Source organism: Eulemur rufifrons, chromosome 8 (genome assembly GCF_041146395.1).
Source record: "Eulemur rufifrons isolate Redbay chromosome 8, OSU_ERuf_1, whole genome shotgun sequence".
Taxonomy (NCBI): Eukaryota; Metazoa; Chordata; class Mammalia; order Primates; family Lemuridae; genus Eulemur; species Eulemur rufifrons.
Genome location: NC_090990.1, coordinates 37,107,371 through 37,123,673, shown reverse-complemented (window position 1 = coordinate 37,123,673; position 16,303 = coordinate 37,107,371). Strand labels below are relative to the sequence as shown.

The 16,303-nt window shown below is 35.3% G+C and overlaps 1 protein-coding gene and 1 pseudogene across 2 annotated transcripts in view; both read left to right on the top strand.

Annotated features, from left to right (window-relative positions):
- Window positions 1-16,303, top strand: part of FAF1 (Fas associated factor 1) — a 440,606-nt gene that overhangs the window by 252,402 nt on the left and 171,901 nt on the right. The window lies entirely within an intron of this gene.
- LOC138389515 (large ribosomal subunit protein eL21-like) lies at window positions 14,041-14,614 on the top strand (annotated as a pseudogene).

The window sequence follows — 16,303 nt, the reverse complement described above, 5'->3', positions numbered from 1 at the left end:
AGGGACTCAGAGAAATTTTTAGGGTGGTAGAAATTTATGTATTATAAATGTGTTTGTGTTTATACAGCTGGAATATTGGTGAATTATATATATATAAATGAGTCTCCAATATACCTTAAGTTTTCACAAAAGAAAAAACAAATTAACTCTGCAAACGAGGAATTACAAAAGAATTTCCCCAGTCTGATAGAAGAAATCTATGAAAAGGCTGCAGCTGACATATTTAATGGGCGAATACTTTCACTTTAAGTTTGGAAATGAGGCAAGGATGTCCACTTTCACAAATTCAATGTTATATTTACCAGTACAATACAGTAAGGAAGAAAGAAAACATGCAGATTAGAAAGGAGGAAATAAAATTGTCTTTATTTTTATACAAAATATTTAGTAGCTTGTTTCTGTAAGATCTAACATAATCAGCAAAAAAAACTATAAGAAGTGACAAATGATAGCAAGATCACAGACTGAGATCAACATACAAAAATCAGTTGTATTGCTACATAGTAGTCAAGAACATTTTGAAAATTGAGTTTCAAAAATTTATACCATTCACAATTCTATCCAAAAACTTGAAATATTTAAGGATAAATTTAGCAAAATATGTGCAAGGTCTGTACATTGAAAATTACAAATTATTGGATAGAAATTCACAGAGTTCTTAGAAATGGGGAGGGCTATCATGGTCAGGTGTTGGAACACTCAATATTTTTAAGGTGGTAGTTCTCCCCCAATCTAAGTTATGGCACTGCAATGCCAATCAAAATCTTAATAGCTTTTTTTTTTTTTTGTAGAAATTGGGAAATTAATTCCAAAATTTATATGAAAATGTGAAGGATCTAGAATTCCCAAAACAATTTTGAAAAAAAACAAAGTTAGAACATTTACAATGCCTGATTTCAAAAAATATTAGAAAATATTAAAAATCAAAAAATATTAATATAGTATTCAAGACAATGTGTTTGTGTAAAGACAGTCATATAAGTCAATGGATAAAATAGAGTGTTTAGAAATAGATCTAGCACAAATAGATTTGTGTGAAAAACACACAAATAGATATGTGTTTTTCATTGATTCTGTACAAAGATACCGACCGAAGTAATGCAGTGGAGAAAGTGTGATCTTTATTTAACAAATGGTGACAGGGCAACTGGATATCAATAACAATAACTTCAACTTTTACCTTATGCCATACATGAATTTATCTCAAAGTAGATCATAGACATAAATGCAAAAGCTACAACTACAAAACTTGTAGGAGAAAATCTTCTAAGACCTGGGACTAGGAAAATATTTGTTAGGACACTAAAAGCCCTCACCATAAAAGAAAAAAAAAAACCTAATAAATGGACTTAATCACAATTTGCAAGTTTTGCACTTCAAAAGACACCGTTTAAAAAAAAAAGAGGACAGGCCACAGACTAAGAAAATATTTGCAAAACACTTATGGGGTAATATGTGGATCTAGGTAATATTAATATATATAAGTCTTACAACTAAATAATAAAATGACAAACACCAATTTAGTGTGGTATTTGCCTGGGGTCAGAAATGGAGATTGACTAGAAGAACATAAGGGGATTTGGGGAGGTGATGAAAATTTTCTGTATTTTTATTGTGGTGGTGGTAGTTACAAGAGTGTATAAAAACTCCTTGAACTATACTTAAAATGAGTGCATTTTATTGTAGGTAACTAAACATCAATAAGTTTTATTTTTAACTAGTAGATTAGGGTGAATATGTTGATCTGAAACCTTACCCAGTAAATAATAAGGTAAAATGCAGAACCAGTATTCAACTCTAAATCTGCCCCCTCCTTGATGCAGATGCTCTTTCTCTTATATCATGCTATTTCTTATGTTTCCATGTTTCTCAGAATAGTTCCAGTTTTAAAATATCCAGTCCAATTTTTCTCATAATTGCACTCACACTGGTCAAACCATTTGCCTTTAGTGAAGTTTGGGAACTATTATATAATAGCAAGAGGCATGGATGGACTTTCCAAAGTACTTAAAGTCTATTCCCCCAATATCTGACTTAAATCTCTAATTACACTACAAGTTAGGCAATTATCCTGACTTCTACAGTGGCCTAAGAACCCAATAGCTAAGGCTAGACCTGGACTCAGGGAGTCAGTAAGGCCACATGAGTGAGCTAAATGGCATTAATGCAATTGAATTTACAGTCAGTCATTTCAGGAGGATTTCATTGACTGATCTAATGTAATTCCAGTATTTTTATGAAGATTTTAAATGAAAATATTCTTATGTTTCCATATTAGACCTACCTCTGTTTTAAAAAATCAAATTGTTTAAAAAAAACTACATAACTTGGATTAGGACAATGTGTTGAAAATGATTTAGATTCTTTATATTTCAGGTTGTAGAGGGAAAGTAGAGAGATTTGGCTGAATTTTTCTGTCATAACATGATTAAACTGAGTTTGAAGGTTTACAATTAGTAAAAGGCTGAACAGAGACATAGACCAATGGAACAGAACTGAGAACCCAGATATAAAACCATCCTCACATGGCCATCTAATCTTTGACAAAGCCGACAAAAACATACACAAGGGAAAAGAATCCTTATTCAATAAATGGTACTGGGAAAATTGGGTAGCTACACGTAGAAGACTGAAACAGGATCCGCACCTTCCACCTCTCACAAAAATCAACTCACAGTAGATGACAGACTTAAACCTAAGGCATGAAACTATAAGAATTCTAGAAGAAAATGTTGGAAAAACTCTTATAGACATTAGCCTAGGCAAAGAATTTATGAAGAAACCCCAAAAGGTAATCACAGCAACAACAAAAATAAATAAATGAGACCTGATCAAATTAAAAAGTGTCTGCACAGCCAGGGAAACTATCACGAGAGCAAACAGACAACCTACAGAATGTGAGAAAATATTTGCATGTTACACATCTGATAAAGGGCTGATAACTAGAATCTATATAGAACTCAGGAAAATCAGCATGAAAAAAATCAAACAACCCTATCAAAAAGTGGGCAAAGGACATGAACAGAAACTTTTCAAAAGAAGATAGACAAATGGCCAACAAACATATGAAAAAATGCTCAACATCTCTAATCACCAGGGAAATGCAAATCAAAACCACAATGAGATATCATTTATCTCCAGTGAGAATGGCCTTTATCGAAAAGTCCCAAAATAATAAATGCTGGCATGGATGCGACAGATAGGAACACTCATACACTGCTGGTGAAACTGCAAACTAGTACAAGCTCTGTGGAAAGTAATATGGAGATACCTCAAAGAGCTGCAAGTAGAACTACCATTTGATCCAGCAATCCCATTACTGGGCAGTACCCAAAAGAACAAAAGGCATTCTATAAAAAAGACATCTGCACTCGAATGTTTATAGCAGCACAATTCACAATTGCAAAGATGTGGAAACAACCCAGGTGCCCATTGATACATGAGTGGATTAATAAAATGTGGTATATGTAATACCATGGAGTTCTACTCAGCCACAAAAAATAATGCTGATATAGCACCTCTTGTATTATCCTGGATAGAGCTGGAACGCATTCTTCTAAGTGAAGTATCCCAAGAATGGAAAAACAAGGACCATCAAATTGGTTTTAACTGATCAACACTTAAATGCACATATAGTAATAACATTCATGGAGTGTCAGGCAGATGGTAGGGGGGTGGAGCGGACGGGTATATACACACCTAATGGGTGCGGTGTGCACTGTGGGGGGGATGGGCACACTTGAAGCTCTGACTTAGGTGGGGCAAAGGCAATATACATAACCTAAACATTTATACCCCCATAATATGCTGAAATTAAAAAAAAAAAATTTAAAAAAAGGCTGAAACAGAGAAGCAAAAAATTTCCTTTATTTTCCTTTGTTAGGTTAGCACTTGTATCTTTGAATATAAGTAAATTTCAAATTTTCACCATGGTACTTTGGTTTGTATGTGTTCTTGAATAGCATATTATTAATATGGCAAAGAATGAGCAGTAACACTATTTTGGTACTCAAGGTTACTTAACATAGTAGGTGAGTATGAAGAGACTTTTATATAATGATTTGCAGTTCACAAAATTTTTGTCATGTACACGATGTCATTTGAGCCAGGTAATAAATAGGTTATAAGTATTTTTTGAGAGAAATAGTATACAGTATAGTACAGTTACTATCTATTATCCTCAATTTTCCTAAAGTTTACTTCAAACCACCTTTTTCCTTCTAGCTAGTTTATAAGAAGAGTACTTGTAATAACTTTCCTTTTATGAGACTATGAACTCCTTGAAGGCAGGAAGCAGATCTTTATAAGTGCCCAGCATGGCCTCTGGCACAAAGTAAATAGTAAATGTTTCTTTCCTTAATATTAAATGTGGCACTGAAAAGTCAGTGATTGGTTCTGAATTACAATAAATAATTGCTAGCCCGTCACTCCAATACATGTTACTGCTTTCTCCGGAGACACCCCTGCTCTTGCTCAAGAAACCAGGCTCATTTCCTCTGTTACTGAGAAAGGTCTTGTTGGAACCTTTGTACTTGACCCTGTTCTATAACTGAGAAATGGAAGGTTGTTTATAATACATATGTGCATTACTTAATCTCTGGCATTTGTGTTTGCAAGTTAACATGCTGTCTATTTCATTTGAACTGCTGTAACATATGTGATAAGATTTCTTAATAAGTTATTTTTTTGAGCAATGGAAATACAAACCCAAAGAGTAATAGTCCCAGCTTATTAAGTTGTGCTTTTAGGCCCTTGGGTTTTATATATAATCAATTGCCTGTAATTCTGTATTTGAGAAAGAACATGAAGGTAACATTATAGCCTGTTTGGAGCTAACAGATTCCATGGCATTTTGTTCACAATTGTATCTAATTTGCTATGAATTCTTATAAATTTTCTAACCCAAAAAGAAGGATTTAAATGAGCATTCATGTATGGTAAGCAACCTTTTAAGCTCAAGGTGACTTAATCGACAGTCAAATCAATTGTTGCTCCACATCATGACATTCTACGTGTAGAATATATATAGTTTTTAAAAAATAAATATCCACAAGAGATTGTTGGTACTGATTGTTCCCAGAGCCAATGAAAGTCTTTTTGTTCTTTTATTGTATGTTTGTTGACAGTTGTGATCAACATGGAATGAACTGCTTTACAGTTTATTACTTTCAAAGTACAAATTTGAATGCTGTGGATTCAGATGTATAAAAGAGATAAAATTACAGACAGCTTTGAGTGGCAGTTACATATCAAACCTCACTGGGGTTTGACAGGCAACGAATATCGTTATTAGACGCTTTTTCCATAATTGCTGACATTTATCCAGTGTTTCACAGTATTTGCTAATGTATTAATGCAGTCAATCTCTGAGAGGCTGCACATGCCTTTTTAGCCCTGGCTTTTATGGGATTCTGAAATTCATAGACCCACAGATACTTATTCCCTGCTGGTTGCCTTAGTGACAGAGCTCAGAGATAAGCCAAGACAGAGCCCTTTTGTGATTGCTTTTCAGGTGACATTCAGCGGCAGCTTGAGTAGAGTGTCCTTTTATAGTTCCTGTAATTCAGAAAATGATAACAGCTTTTTGCTGCTTAGAAGAGAAGTCTGTGAACTGCTCCCAGTGGGATTTTGGTTTGCTGTGCCACTTCATACCAACACCAGCCTGATAAAGTTCTTATTATTGTGGAGATTTCAAAGTGCAAGGGGACTGAATTAATTATGACAGGTTAGAAGATACATGACTGATACTACAAATAAAACTTTACAGAACCAATATATGTTCTCCAACCATATGTAACAATTTAATTTGGACATTCTACGTTATTAGTGGCAATATAGTTCACTACTTGTTCAATAAGTAAATGCACCTGACTTCTAAATTGCTTGTGAATGCTGCTAGCTGTTCCATCTCAAAGTTTAGAAGTTATCTTTCATTTCTCTGTGTCAGTTTCTCATTTAAAACTATTGCTTTAACATTGTTGTTGTTTTATTTGGACACTTTCTTGGTAAGGGTATTTATAATTTCTTTTCACTATTTTTTTTTTCACTATTCTTAGCAGTGGAATAATTAAAAATGGATACTTCATAAATAGTAGTTTATATGAAGTACTTCAAATTCAGGAGAAAATACCTGTGATGATGGGGAAAAACAGGGGAAGGAGAACAAATTCAGGAGAAAATACCTGTGATGATGGGGAAAAACAGGGGAAGGAGAACAGTTCAAGAAATAACTGGAGAAAATTGAATCTTACCTGGAAAGGTCATAGAAGTCATAAGAAGACATTGTTTTTTCCTAGGCTCTTGGAGCTAGGAGAGTTAATAGTCTTAATTCTGGAAGAAGGAGAACCCTACTAACAATGGATAAGTATGGGAGATCTTGAGAACTGGAAACCACTGTCTGTGTAGTTGATGCTATTGACAAAGAGGCAAAACAAACAAATAAAAAACCAACCACCAAGAAAAATCAGGGACACTAACCCAAATTGAACCACGCAAATCTGATGGGAGATGTGAAGCATTTAAATATCTTACCCTAAAATTTAAATGTAATTCACAGTTAAACAAGAAGCAAGTAGAATGAATTAAATTGAGAAGTAACTTGAGAATCTGAAGAGATGAAAAAGACAGATATAAATTGCTGCTGAACCATGTTTAATGAACAAGCATATGATAGCACATGAATGAGGGTTCAGAAAAACAATTTGGCCTAACACAAGTTAATCAGTTATCTTGAGTTAGGTGTGCAGTTGAAAAGCTGGAGATCTGATTTGTGTTACTTGTTTGTAACCTTTCAGTCTCATTTAGAACAGATGTAAACTCAACTCTCAAATATTTGTAATTCAGATAAAAAAGGGCAATCTTTAGACGAGTGACAAACAAATATGACATTTTCAAATGATAGACCTTTATTAACACTGTGTTACCCCATGGTGTTCATTGCATCCCTTACTTCTTATGGTTCACTTAATCATCAGTCTCTGCTTTGATGTGCAGTGATCCCCCCTTATCCTCTGGTGATATGTTCCAAGACCCCTGGTGGATGCCTGAAACCACCAACCACTATGTATACTATGTTATTGCTATACATACACACCCATGGTAAAATTTAATTTATAAATTAGGCACAGTAAGATATTTATAACAATAATAATAAAACAGAACAATCATTTTATTTATTTATTTATTTTTAGAAACAGGGTTCTTGCTCTCTCTCTCACCCAGGCTAGAGTGCAGTGGCGCAATCATGCCTCGCTGCAGCCTCAGATGCCTGGGCTGAAGTGATCCTCCTACCTCAGCCTCCTGAGTAGCTAGGACGACAGGTGCTCATGCTACCATGCCTGGCTAATTTTTTTTTTTTTTTTTTTTTCCCCTTAAGAGACAGGGTCTTGCTATGTTACCTAGGCTGGTGTAGAACTCCTGACCTCAAGTGATCCTCCCACTTCAGCCTCATGGAGATATTTTTTTTTTTTTTTTTTTTTTTTTTTTTGAGACAAGGTCTTGCTCTGTCACCCAGACTAGAGTGCAGTCGCATCATCATAGCTTACTGCAACCTCAAACTCCTGGACTCAAGGAATCCTCCTGTCTAAGCCTTCTAAGTAGCTGGGACTGAATGTCACCACACCCGGATAATTTTTTTATTTTTTGTAGAGATGGGGTCACACCCTTGCTCAGGCTCATCTTGAACTCCTGTCTTCAAGTGATCATCCTGTCTTGGCGTCCCAAAGTGTTAGGATTACAGGTGTGAGCCACCGTGCCCAGCTTCCAGAAACTTTTAATAATAAAATAAAACACTTATTTCAGGAGATCTTAATGCTTTCTGTTGCAACACATTGCATCAAGTGGAACATGTTTTCTGTTCATGTCTTCCACCCACAAATGTAATGCCTTTTCCATCTTAACTAAGCACTCATCGCACACCATAATTGTAACTTTTATATTAATAGTTTGAGGTATGACTGCAAAACCAACACAAATTTCTTTTTCCTTCAAATTTCATAGATAGAAGATAAGTTCTTATCGTAGATCTTAGCAACTTCACCAAACGATTTTTTTTCTTTCCTTCAGTTGAGAAATTTCTCCTTTTCACTTAAAGGAACCACTTTATGGCTTCACTTTGGCATATCTAAATTGCCAGCATCACTACTCTTGAGCTTTAGGGCCATTATTAAGCAAAGTAAGGGTGGCTTAAACATAAGCACTGTGATAACTCCACAGTCAATCTGATAACGGTTACTTAAGTGACTAACAGGCAGTAGTGTATACAATATGGATACACTGGACAAAGCGATGATTCATGTCCTAAGCAGGATGGATCAAGGTGATGCAAGATTTCATCACACCACTCAGAACAGCACACTATTTACAGCTTATGAATAAATATTAAATGGAAAATTCTAGAAGTAAACATTTTTGGACCACAATTGACTGCAGGTAACTGAAACCATGTATAAGGGGGGACTACTGGAGATCCACTTCATCTTAAAGATGAAGAAACAGACTTAGCAGTAGTGCAGAACAGCTAGAAGAATTGTGTTTAGACAGTAGGGATAATTGTGTAAACACAATAGAAGAGTGACAATAGATACGTATTATTAATATATAGATAGATATGAAACTGTGGAAAGTGAAACTGCAGATAATGGGAGGCTACTGTATCAAATAAAAGAGAGGGAAATACAGAAGAGAGATCTGTAAGAATTGAATTATTATGTGATGTGTTTTTCAGTGCTGTGGTTATCCATATAGGGGTCTCTCTCTGAATTTTGCCATCCACTGAGAAGGTCTTTAAGACCATATCATTCCCACGGTGTTTCAGAATAGGTAAATATCAGTTTATAATTGCTACTAAAAACAAAACAAAATACAACCTATATTGTAGGAGAAAAGGGGATGTAGTCTCAAAAATGTAAAGAAAGTACATGTTAAAAAATGTTTATTATATTGAGAGAATTGGTTCTTTTTAGTAACATGGCAATTTATCTCCTGAATTCAGAGGCTCAAAAATTTATCACAGTTATTACCTAAGATATTTATCTATTTTCAGATGATTATGAAGTGAAACGTTGTATAATGAAAATTGGCCGTTTATAGTATAACATCCCAAGTTTTAAAGTGAGCACTAAAATAACTTGCAAAAATTGAATTTTGGTTATTTTAATGCAGAACATATCTTACAACAAAATGGGGAATACTTTTGTGACTTGACCCCCAGGAACAAAAAATAATAATAATAATGTCTAGATGAAACTTAACCCTTTCTCTTGGCCTCTATAATTATTATTTTTATTATTAACAATAAAAGTAATAACAGGAACAATATCCTACTTTGTTTTAGGCACTTTGCTGTGCCTTTATATGTTTTATCTCTAATCTTCTCATTAATCAGTCCTGAAAGGTAAATGTTACTATCCCCTTATTTATACATGAAGGAACTTGGGGTAGTTTAATAGCTTATCCCCAATAACACACAGATAAAGAGTGTTCAAAAGGGGATTCTGAGCCAGGTTTGACTCTAAAGGCTACCTCTTTTCACTATACCAAAAAAAAGATTTCTTTATGAACCTTAAATCCCAAGTTCTTATTTCCCATTCCTCAACATAGGTTCCCAGCTTCACCTATTATGCACAGAGATTTTCCTTGAAGAATCTGTCTGGTCCCATAAGATTGGGCCCTTTACCTGAAGCTCACCTCAGACCTCTCCCTCTGAGAATAACAATAATAGATAACACTTAAAAAATACTTACTATATGCAGAGAGGCACTAGTCTTAGTAATATACATATAACTTAATCTTCCTAATAACCTTACTAGGTGAAGGCTATTACTTGCCCCATTTTACAGATGAGCAAACTGAGCCATATTCATACTACCACATAATTAATAAGTAGTAGTGTGATTTGAACCCGGACAGAACAGTCTTACCGCACTGTGTGCCCCTCATAGTAGCAGGGAAGATCAACAACAGGATGTTTGTGAAAACCTATCTGTCATCTCTGTTCTTTACCATGCCATAATGCTCATTGTGGTATGACTCTGATGAACACGCCACATTTGTAGTGACCATAGCCCACTTTTATGGAATGGCAACTAGGTCTATAATTTCTGTAATTTATATAATTTACTGTGAAGTGTGACCACTATGTGTACCATGTCTTCCAATTGTCTTTTCTTTAGGTGTGTTGGTCAAGAGATAGTTTACAAGTTTAGTTATTAAGCTTTTGACATCCAAAAAGTATTGTCATTCTAGCCGTTCTCATCTCTAAATCTATTAGCTGAGAGTTTACTAATTGATCCATAAGGCTCCAGACATGATATTAAATGTTATCCCCATTTTAAACATGGAAGATGCTATGGCTAGCTATTTAAAAACTCACCCAAGTCCACAGAGACAGGATTAAAACTTGGAAGCTCCTTTTACGCTGAACATTAAAATATTGCCATTAACCCAAATCCCATTCTTTCAAATCAGATAACTGTAGAAAAAGACCACTGAAATTGGGGGTCAGAAAACCTTGTTTCTAGCCAAGGTGAATAAAATCAGCCCCTTCACCTGTGTTCTGTATCTCCTTCTATCTTCTCAGGAACCATATGCTATCAATAATCTCTTCATTAATATATTTTAGATTTAACTAATCTCACTGTGCTAGATGTTCTGTCCACATTTAAATATGAAGAGTCTGTCATCTTAAAAGAAACACACTGAGAGAGAAACATACACATACCATGAAAGCAAAACCAAAATATCCTCCCTAACTTTAGTTACTACTTTCTCTCTTTGCAGCCAAAATTCAAAGAGTTATCTGTGGTTACTGTCTCCATTTTTCCTCTTCTACTTGTTCCTCAACTCACACCACTCTGGTTTTCAATCCATTTCTCCACCAGAATAGTTTTTCTTCAAGTGCCAATGACTGCCGTGTTGTTAAATCAAATAGACCTTTTAAATCCTCATTGTTTTTGACTTCTTAGCAGCATTTTTAAAAAATTTTTATTCAGATTCATTCAGAAAAATATACAAATCATGAATGTACAACTTGATGAATTTTTATAAAGTAAATATTCCCATGCAACCAGCGTCCAGATTAGGAAAGATATTTCCAGCATCCCAGAAGCCCCCCTCATATCCCTGTTACCCAAGAGATAAGACTATAGATTGGTTTTGAACATTATATAAATGAAATCATATAGTATGTACTATATGTCTGGTTCCTTCTTCCTTAGTTTGTGAGATGGATCCATATTGTTATATGTAATTATAGCTCACTCATTTTCATTGCTCTATAACATTCCATTGTGTGTGTATTCCATTATTATTTATCTCTTCTGTTGATGAGGCAAGCATTTATGTAGTTTCTGCTTCTGGGCCAATTTAAATACTTCACAGCAGTATTTGTACCTGTTGAAAACTCCCTCCTGAAACACTTTTCCCTAGCCTCCTAGGACACCTTACTCCCCCGGTTTCTCCCTTGCCTCTCTGGTGCTCTTACCTTTTCTGTCTCCTTTGTAAGCTCATCCTCCTTTACCCAGTCATTAAACATAGGACTTCTTTAAGAATCAGTTCTATGTACTCATTGTGTCTCACTTAGTATGTTTTCCGTAGGTATTCTTTATCACAACTATAGTTTAAATTATCACCCATGTGATGATGACTAACAGATTTCTATTTCTAGCCTGGTCTTCCCATGAAGAACCTTCTTATTGTCCCAAAGGACTTTAAATGCAACACATCCAAAATTGATTTGAGTTCTTCCCTGGACATTCCTGATCCTCTTCTGATGTTTTCTAATTCCATAAATGGCATCATCCATCTAGTTCCACAAGCCAAATGGGAGTTATTCTTGATGTCTGTCTCTCTTGCTGACTTTATCCAAATAATCATCAATTCCTCTCAGCTCCTACATATCTCCCATTCATTCACTTCCGTCCATTTCCAATGCCACTACCCTAATATAAGATAACAACTTCTTGAATCTGGACAATTTATTGCCAAAGACACCAAACTGGGCTCCCGTATCCACTCTCTTTTCCCTTCTATTACCTCTCCGTACTGCATCAGAATAATCCTTTTTCCAAAATATATAAATCTACTCAAGTAGTCTTCCTGTTTAAATCTTCCCATATAAAGCCCAAACTCCTTAACATGACCAACCAGGCACTGCATGGTTTAATTCTTACTTCTTTAGTGTTATATAGTTCTTCTAATATACCATCACTGGGCCTTTCCTCCTCCCTGATGTCTCCTGTATAATTCTTACTCATTCTTCCAACTCAAACTCCTTCTTCTCATTTAACCATTTCTTCGTGAAGCTGTTCTTTCATTATATTTACCACAGTTGTGATTTTATATTTTATTCAAGTGATTATTTCCCACATTATATAAGTTCCACAAGGGAAGATAACTATTTGTGTTCACCATTGCGTACCTAATACCTTCAGACAGTAGGAGCTCAATATTGTTTGAATGAATAAACCTCTGTAACCCTCAGTTTCCCATTCTCATCACTATCCAACATTGTTTTAAGTTCAAATAAGATTATATATATGGAAACACCCCAAAATATAACAAACTAAGGAAATGGTATCATTATACCCAAGCTGATAGATTTTTGCTACTGAAGATTATAATTCTTTCATTTCACCGTGATTTTGGAATTATGCAAACAAATAGCAAAAATTATTGTGGTTTCGGTTCTCATCCTTTTGGTCCATTGATCCATCTCCCTTGTAGTTCTACCATTCTTGCCAAAGTTCTGGCTCTCCACATTTTCCCCTGATTTCCCTGTTTCACGTATGCCTCTTTTGCTTCCCCTACTCTATTCTCCAGAACTTCTGGAGTATGAGTTATCTTTGTTAAATGCATTTGCATCATATTACTTGCTTGCTTCAAATCTCTCAGTGGCTTCTTGTTGCCTACAGGATAATGTCTAATCTCCTTAATGGGGCATATCTGACATTTTGTGATATGACGTATGCCTTGCCTTCTTCCTGTGTTCCTCACTATTTTGTGCTTTACGTGTCCTTCAACCACTCTGAACTACTTGTTTCATAGATGTGTTACCTTCTTTCTTGCCATTGCTCATATCATTTCTTTCTCTTCAAAGGTGCTTACACTTTTTCTGGCCTACTCCTTAATCAGATCATCATTTTAAGACTCAGCTGGCAATCCTTTGTGACATTTCCCTTGAAGTCTTCAGGCAAAAATTAAACATTTCCTCATCTTGTGCTCCCAAACATCTATTATGGGACTTACCACATTGGTAAAATTAGTTATTTACACTTCTTGTGTATAAATTCATTCACTATTTGTGAACCTCTCAAAGGCAGGGATACAATTCTTTTTATCTCTCTATCCTTAGGTACATAGCAGAAATTTAATATTTATTGACAGGATGATTAGAGGAGAAGAGTGACCAGAAGAAATGAGGAATGGCCAGATTTTAAGGTGTGAAAAGCTATGTGGGGTCAAATTCATGCTGTAAATGTGGATTCCTTGTATTGTTGTTAAGACTAAGGTCAGCTGTAGGATTCTGGTGCTATATAAAGAGGGAAGTTAAATCACATTTCACTTTGGATGAAGTTAACATGTTTTTATTACACATCTATTTACTATATGGCACTTAGATTTTACTTTGGGGTTACACAAAATGAATATAAGTCACACAAGGTGAATACATATGAAAAGTTAGAGATATGATAATGTTATTTATTGTGTAGGATAAGCCTAGTAAATGTGGGAGAAATAAAACCAATCATTGGTTTTTCTATTTTGGTTTTGTTTTTCATATGTTGAAGCCCTAACCCTCTGTTTTTCAGCTTTAAAGTCCCTTTACATAGACTGACTCATTTTTTTCATAATCTGTTTAGACAAGAGTTATTGGGGTTTTTGTTGTTGTTGTTGTTATTGTTTTTCTTTTTTATTTTATTTTTTTACAAATAAGGAAACTGAGGTTCAGAGAGGCAAATGACTTTGATAAGAACACTACAAAAGTTTGAAAGTTGTGTCTGCTTCTTTTTGTCTGGAGCTGCCATCTTCTAGTAATTCGCCAAAATGACAAACACAAAGGCAAAGAGGAGAGGCACCTGATACATGTTCTCTATGCCTTTTAGAAAACATGGAGTTGTTCCTTTGGCCATATACATGCGAATCTACAAGAAAGAAAGTAGACATCAAGGGAATGGGTACTGTTCAAAAAGGCATGCCCTACAAATGTTACCATGGCAAAACTGGAAGAGCCTACAATGTTACCCAGCATGCTATTGGAATTGTTATAAACAAACAAGTTAAGGGCAAGATTCTTGCTAAGAAGATTAATGTGTGTATGGAGCATATTAAGCACTCTGAGAGCCAAGATAACTTCCTGAAACGTGTGAAGGAAAATGATCAGAAAAAGAAGGAAGCCAAAGAGAAAGGTACCTGGGTTCAACTGAAGCACCAGCCTGCTTTACCCAGAGAAGCACACTTTGTGAGAACCAATGGAAAGGAGCCCGAGCTGCTGGAACCTGTTCCCTATGAATTCATGGCATAATAGACATAGCACAGTTTGTGAGAAGCAAGGGAAAGGACCTTGAGCTGCTGGAACCTATTCCCTATGAATTCACGGCATAGGAGATGAAACTAATAAAAGACTACTGGACTCTAAAAATGTTCCTCTTCATTGTTTGGAAGTGTGGTGTCCCCTTCCCCAAAGAAATATTTAAAGCAAAAAAAAAAAAATGTGTCTGAATTAGAACCAGGCATTTCTGACTTGTCTGCCTCCCACAGAACTAGATGGCCTTTCTGGTTAGCTACACCAGCACACAGTACCATTTGTGCTTTGATCTATGAGGAATTTTTTAACATGAGCCAAAATTTCTGGAAATTCCCAAACTACAGTCAAAATGGAATATTGTCTCCCAAATTCCACAGTTTCAATGAATGAATATAATCTAGCAAAGTCTTGAAGTGTTCTTTACTTGATATGAGCTAGTTCACGCATGGCACGTTCATTGAGCCAGTTCATATTTGAGGCTCTTAGGAGATAAGGCTTAATATAGGTAAGGTTCAGTAAAGTTAGGAGCTAATGAGAACAGGGTCAGATCTCTCAGTGGTTTCTCATTGCTTATAAGATAATATTTAAGTTCCTTCATGGAGTGTATTTGACCCTTCATGATCTGACCTATACCTCTACCTGTGTTCCTCACCATTTTGCACTTTACTTGCCCTCGAGCTACTCACTTTAGAGGAGAAGAGTAACCAGAAGAAATGAAGAATGGCCAGATTTTAAGGTGTGAAGAGTTGTGTGGAGTCAAATTCATGCTGTAATAGTGAATTCTTTGTATTGTTGTTGTTAAGACAGGTAAGCTTGAGGTAAAAGCACTTTTGTAATTGAAGATTTGGTCTTGATTTTCTGTGAATATGTTGTGATCATAGAAGAAGGTATTATGATATTAATATTAATGAGCCCTAGTGGGCAGAGACTAGGGTACAGTATGAGATTACCAAGTCCAAGAGAATGGGGGAGGAACCAGATCCTAGAGGAGGATTTGGGGGATGAGGGTGGAATCTAGAAGAAACCCCAGGCTACCTCCCATTTGTGCTCAATTTTACCCACTGCTGCCCTCAGATATGCACAGCCATACTGTCAAGGGCTTCTCCAGGAAGCCAGATTTCCCTCCTTCTCACAATATCCCCAGGAACATCCCACTCTAGTTGACAGCAGATCATAATAAATATTCCAATAAATATTGGAATCCTCTCTGTTCTTCTTCACCATCCTCCACATCCCCAAGTCCAAGGTTTCCCTTAACTCTAAATTCTCTGGTTCTATACAATTCTAATGTATAATTCTTTAGCAAATGAAATGAATCAATTAAAATAAGTAAGTTTCAAATAACATAAGACCCCTGAATAACTATACTAAGATCTTTTAAAAAATAAATCTTAGATTAATTCTCAAGTCATCTCTTTCTCTCATTTTGCTAAGAGATTGCATTTTATTTTATTTTTGAAGGAAGGTGTCTGACATTACTATGTGTTGATCAAAATAATATATGAAATGATTTATCCCAGTCTCTGGAAAATGTTTTTCAGATTTTAGTTTTTGTTATACTCACATTAAACACTCTTTTTTTCCCCCCTTTAACTCTAGTAATTTATTCAGTTATAGTTTTTGACTAATTTTTTGAACAAATAGGCTTATAATTAGTACACAAAAATGATTTCTGCCTGTTTTGGAGAGTTAACACTTAACAGCTTTCATTTTATACCTAAATTTTTGGTATTGGCATAAATAAATGCTGTAGGTATTAGTCTGCCCACAGAAGACATG